General features: G+C 41.7%; 1 long non-coding RNA gene across 1 annotated transcript; it reads right to left on the bottom strand.

Annotated features, from left to right (window-relative positions):
- Positions 1 to 1,160: 1,160 nt before the first annotated feature.
- LOC131497453 (uncharacterized) lies at positions 1,161 to 3,747 on the bottom strand. Its single transcript, XR_009254979.1, has 2 exons — positions 3,674 to 3,747; positions 1,161 to 2,224 (listed from the first exon to the last, which is right to left on the bottom strand). It is a non-coding gene; the product is annotated as an uncharacterized LOC131497453 (long non-coding RNA).
- Between the last annotated feature and the right edge of the window lie 1,786 nt (positions 3,748 to 5,533).

Below are 5,533 nucleotides of genomic sequence, written 5' to 3'. Positions count from 1 at the left end.
TTATTCTACCCTATTTTCTCTCTTGATGTCTTGTATTCTAATTTCCCTGTCTCTTTGTGCTACATTCTGTATAATTTCCTCATTTACTTTCCAGAGTACTGGTTCTCATTTCAACAACAGCTTCATTTTGTCCAATGATACTTGTTCCTTCTTTGATTGCATATTTTAATTGTGATCTTCCCCTCCTCCCTAATTCTGCCTATTTTTACTCATATTGTCATTTTATATCCTTAATTATTTGACACATACTTATGTTATTTTTACATTATCCTGTCATTTCAAGTCTTCAATACCAACCCTTCTGTTTCCTTATCCTACCTGAAAAACTGTGCAGTGTACCATTGTGATTGTGAGGGCGTCTTTGACAGAGGTGGATGTCTTTTTTCTCAGTGAAACTGTGTGCTTTGAGTTTGCTCTCCACTTTGTTCCCAGGGTTTCAAGGGCCAAGTGATCTGCTTTCACACTGATTTCTCATCTTGGGGATATAAGCACCATGTAGGTAACATACATTTTGCTCCGTGTCAGTATGTGGTGTTAGCCTGAGATGTTTGATTTCCAACGGAAGACTTTATCGTCTCCTTCCACGGGCAAAGATGAACATTCTCATTGCCACATAGACAGGCCGGTGAATGGACTTACCCTAGCTCACCCTTTGAAGAAGGGTCAAAGCTAGACCAGTCTCCACCTAATGTAAGGACTTCAGTTCTAAATCTCAATCCAACTCAAGCTCAATGCAGCCCCTTCTGTTCCTGTATGTGAATGAAAATATCAGTCCCTAGTCTCTACGGTCTAGCTCTGTTCTGACAGTTCCTGAGGTTCGTGGGTCATTCATTCATACGCTTATCTCTCTAGCTTGAGTTGTTTCTTTATTTCTGGAACCTGGGGATTTTCCTTTCTTTCCTTAGGGTTCACCTATAGGATGACTCAAATATTTCTGTTGTAGTGAAAAGAGAGTTCCTAATCCCCATTGCAGTTTAAAGTTTCTATTAGATTTTTTTTTTATTCTTGAAGGCATGTGTTTTATTTGTATGTTAATCCTCTGTAGTACTTAGCATAGTGCTATACAACTCCATCAGTGCTTAATAGGAGTAGACAGAATGAATTTAAAAATGAATGAAAGGAAGCGACTTTAAATAATAAAAGTCAAAAGAGAGAAGGCCTTAATACTTCATTTATTTATTTGTTTATTTAGTAAGTAGGCTCCACACCCAGCACACAGCCCAATGTGGGACTTGAACTCATGACCCCAAGATGAAGATCTAAGCTGAGATCAAGAGTCGGATGCTTAACCGACTGAGCCCCCCAGGCACCTGGAGACTTTAATCTTTTAAATAGATGAATTGTCTCACCCCATCCCAAGTGGCTAGAGGAGTTAGGTAGGGGCCAGGAGATGATGGAAGGCATTACCTTCCTCACTGTTGTATCAACAAGTATAATGTACTGCTTGATTTCAGAAAGAAAAAAGCACCATGCTGGTTGCTGTCCACAGAAATTCTGCCAACATCCCGGTGGTTGCTGGTTTATAATTTTATGGGTTTACAGAGGATCAAACACTGTATTATTATGTTTGGCTACTAACTCAGGTCAGCAGTTGAAAAGGAGAAGAAAGGGGAGCTGAGTGGGTTGGAGGGAAGGAGGGAGCATGCGTAAGCTGGTGTCTGTAACACAATAGACTTCACTTACTGAGTGTGAAGCAGTCTTAACTGAATCTCAATGAATTTCCTTTCCACAGAAGATAATTAATATATATTCAGAGGTCTGTTTTATAAGAATTGAAGATTTGGCAATTATGTACTGCTTTAATTTTGACTGTAGGATAAATTAATGAGTCATTTGCTCCATGTGTATGCTTTTACAGAGATTTGAAATGGAAGATTTTTATATCAACGAAGACAAAAACAGGTGATCAGACTTATCCCAAATCCCAAATCTCTCTCCCTTCAAAAGATATGTATTTACCAAAATGTAATTCGTAGGAATATCAATATTAAATCTTACAAGTATAATTTTAGGCATTTAAAATAACATCCAATAATTATGGAGTGATTACAATACCTAAACTATTTTAAGACCTCAGACAATGTGTATATTTTCTTAGAAAAGGAACTTCAGATTATTAACGTAAGAAATTCTGCACCTTGACCGTAATATCATCTAGTGGGGCCAAGAGGAAATTAGGTTTGACTTCTTTGCCACGGCTTCTTTGCCTTGGATCCACAAGGGGCTAGAAGAAGGGGGGATAAAATAGTTAGGGTTGCAATTTTGTTTAATGTGAAACACACTAATTTTTCCTATATCTGCGACCTCTCTCTCCTGTTCCTTTCTCACAGTAACTGCTCGGTGGTGTTCGCTTTACCATTAGCTGGCTCCAAAGGAAATGGGAGAGGATTGTGCATGGACGTTACGAAAGCACCAGACACAATACAGCTGTGTTTATTATTATTAAGATAAAAGTGCATAGAAATCAAGACCTTTTCTTGGTCCATTTATCCATTATATTCTATATTCCATTATTCTCTCATCCAGCAGGTATTTAGGGCATAGTTATTTTGTGTTTCGAGGCACTAAGAATGCAACAGTGAAGAAGTGAAAGCAATACCCTTCCAGGGAGCATACATTCCGGCAGGGAGGTCTCATAAAGAAGAAAGCAAATATGTAAGTGCCATGGATAAAATGGAGGAGAGAAATAGAGGGGCTGGCTTGTGCTGGAAAAGCTATGTAGGGCAAGGGAGCCAGAGATGGCCTTTCTGAAGACAACAGTCATCAGATAGGTGAAGGATAAAAGAGGAACCTACTTGGCGAAGATTGAGAAGAAGCACTGATAGCAAGTAGGCCCTCCTCTAACATGGTTTGGGCTCCAGGATGACAGTACAGGTGGCATTCCATATGCCCTCTACCTAGATACTTGCAAGTCATAAATTGAGCTAACAAACTGGCAATCTAATATTTTCTATCCTTCTACCTTGACCAATAAACTTGCCCAACAACCTGGAGGGCCCTGCTTTGAATTTAGAATTCCTGGCCGCCTTGGCGTTCTTCACTGGCATGTGGGCCACATGGGGCCACTTCCTGGGCCCTCCACTGCATGAGCTCATCCATGGGCCCAACTCCCCTTGTCTTCACACCCCTGGTGGCCTCCCCCGATATGGACCCCAGTCCCCACATCCAAGCTCTGCCCAGGCTACCCCTTGGCACCCTCTAGGGCCTAGAGAGTGCACATCAGTATTTTCAACCAATCTGACTTTACTAAAACTTTTCCAACCCTTTGTTGGGAAAGAGTCCAATAATCCCGAATGTGAGGCTCTCAAGCTGTGGCTAAGATTGAAATATTTCCAAAACGTCAAAAAGGCCAGTAAACCTAGAATGGAGTAATAAGCAAAAGGCCATTCATAGTAGATGAAGTAGAAACACAGGAGCCAGGGGACTTTCGGCCATGCTGGGTAGTTAATTTTTCCCCAACGTAGTAGAAAGTTGTTAATTTGACCATAATCTTCTATGCTTCACCTATATCTTACACGGGCATTTTTATCTGCTACAAAACATGTTCCAAAACTACCCGTGTAGCTTATGGATTTCAAGGAACAGCTTCCTGTCAGGTATCTGGTAGTATTCCTCCCCTCTCCCCACTCCATAAAAATAATAATGATAAAAATCAAAATCAAAATACTCCTACCAAACACCGCCTACACAGAGAAAGTAAAACCAGTTCCATTTCATGGGAAGGAAAACTGGAGCTCACTTTTCTGTAGGAGGGAGAATACGAGACAATTAGGGGCAAGGAGATTGATTAGGCTCCTGCATCTTCCAAATGTTGGCCGTGTGATTTTGGATGAGTTAACCTCTCTACCTTTGGTTTCATCTAATAAATCACTTAATAAATAGTGATAATAATAGTATTTACCACATAGTATTATTGCAGGAATTTAAATGAGGTCACCCATATAACATTTAATACACTTAACAGAATGCCCAACACATAATATATGGTCAATAAATGTTTGTTGTAATTAGTACGGCTACTACAAGTATAAGAACAACAACAGGGGCGCTTGGGTGGCTCAGTCGGTTGGGCATCCAACTTCGGCTCAGGTCACGATCTCGCGGTCCGTGAGTTCGAGCCCCGCGTCGAGCTCTGGGCTGACGGCTCGGAGCCTGGAGCCTGTTTTAGATTCTGTGTCTCCCTCTCTCTCTGCCCCTCCCCTGCTCATGCTCTGTCTCTCTCTCTGTCTCAAAAATAAATAAACGTTAAAAATTAAAAAAAAAAAAAAACAACAACTATGTCCACTGTTACTATTACTTAGGCCTACAGTATAAGCAATTGAGAGAACTTAAAATTTGGCTTTTCTGATTTAAAGACTATGGTCATTTCAGGAAAAAAAAAAAAAAAAGAGGCAAATAAGGGGCACCTGGGTGGCTCAGGCAGTTGAGCATCCGACTTCGGCTCAGGTCATGATCTCGCAGTTCACGGGTTTGAGCCCCGCGTGGGACTCTGTGTTGAGAGCTGACAGCCTGGAGCCCGCTTCGGATTCTGTGTCTCCTTCTCTCTCTGCCCCTCCCCCACTCGCTCGCACTCTCTCTCTCTCTCTCTCTCTTTCTCTCTCTCTCTCTCTCTCAAAAATAAAATATTTAAAGAAAGGCAAACAGAACTTCAACAGCATCATTATTTGTAGACAACCTCCCTCATCCGCCTTCATAATACGAAAGGAGGTAAAGTGAGGGCATTGACATGTCATAATTTTGTAAAGTCGAAGCTATTTCCTTTGCATACAGTCACGCTCACTGTGAAGCTGGCTTGGAATCCGCAGCTGCAGGGAGCTCTCGAATGTTCACACGAACGGAGTGAGACAGTTTTGAAAATATGAAACAATGAGCTACAAAAACTGATCATAATTCGGTTTTTGGCTTTTGGCTTTAGGGGTGGAGGGTCAAAGTCTCTCCCTGTTTCTGTCTCTCTCAACTGCTCTCCTTGTCTCTTTTTTCTCTCACTGTCTCTGTCTCTGTCTGTCTCTCCCCGAGACACACGCACATTAGACACGCATACACGGTTTTCTCTATATTGTCTTCTTCTCGCTTAGACCCACTTCGGTGCCCTACAACTACTGCAGACAGTGTAGTCATTATCACTAGTTAACTACCTGTGCGTGAGTCAGACTCGCAATTTCGACACAGGCTTCAGTATCTTGCCCTATGAAACATCGTGTGCCATTCATGACAAGTTCAGTGGGCTAGGAAACCATAATAAGGTGGTTTTCAGAATAACATGTTTTGTTCTCAAACATTGTACCTGGACGTTGCACTGCCTCTAGGCAAACTTAGAGCCATGGCGTGTGGTGGGCACTTTGAGCTCAGGTTGACTGGGGTCACATCCTTGCTTTCCAGAAGGAGTTTCTCCAGGTTTCAATCTCTCCGAACATCAGATTCCTTTTCTGCGAGGAAGGCTACCATCAATCACTGCTTTGGTGTCTGTTCATATTTATGATTATCATAATTACGTGAAATTAGGGCTGAGAGACTCTGGGAAGCCCAGGCTAAT

The sequence above is a fragment of the Neofelis nebulosa genome, chromosome 16 (genome assembly GCF_028018385.1).
Source record: "Neofelis nebulosa isolate mNeoNeb1 chromosome 16, mNeoNeb1.pri, whole genome shotgun sequence".
NCBI classification, from domain to species: Eukaryota; Metazoa; Chordata; class Mammalia; order Carnivora; family Felidae; genus Neofelis; species Neofelis nebulosa.
Note: the sequence above shows the minus strand (reverse complement) of the source record. Positions and strands in the feature narration are given on the sequence as shown.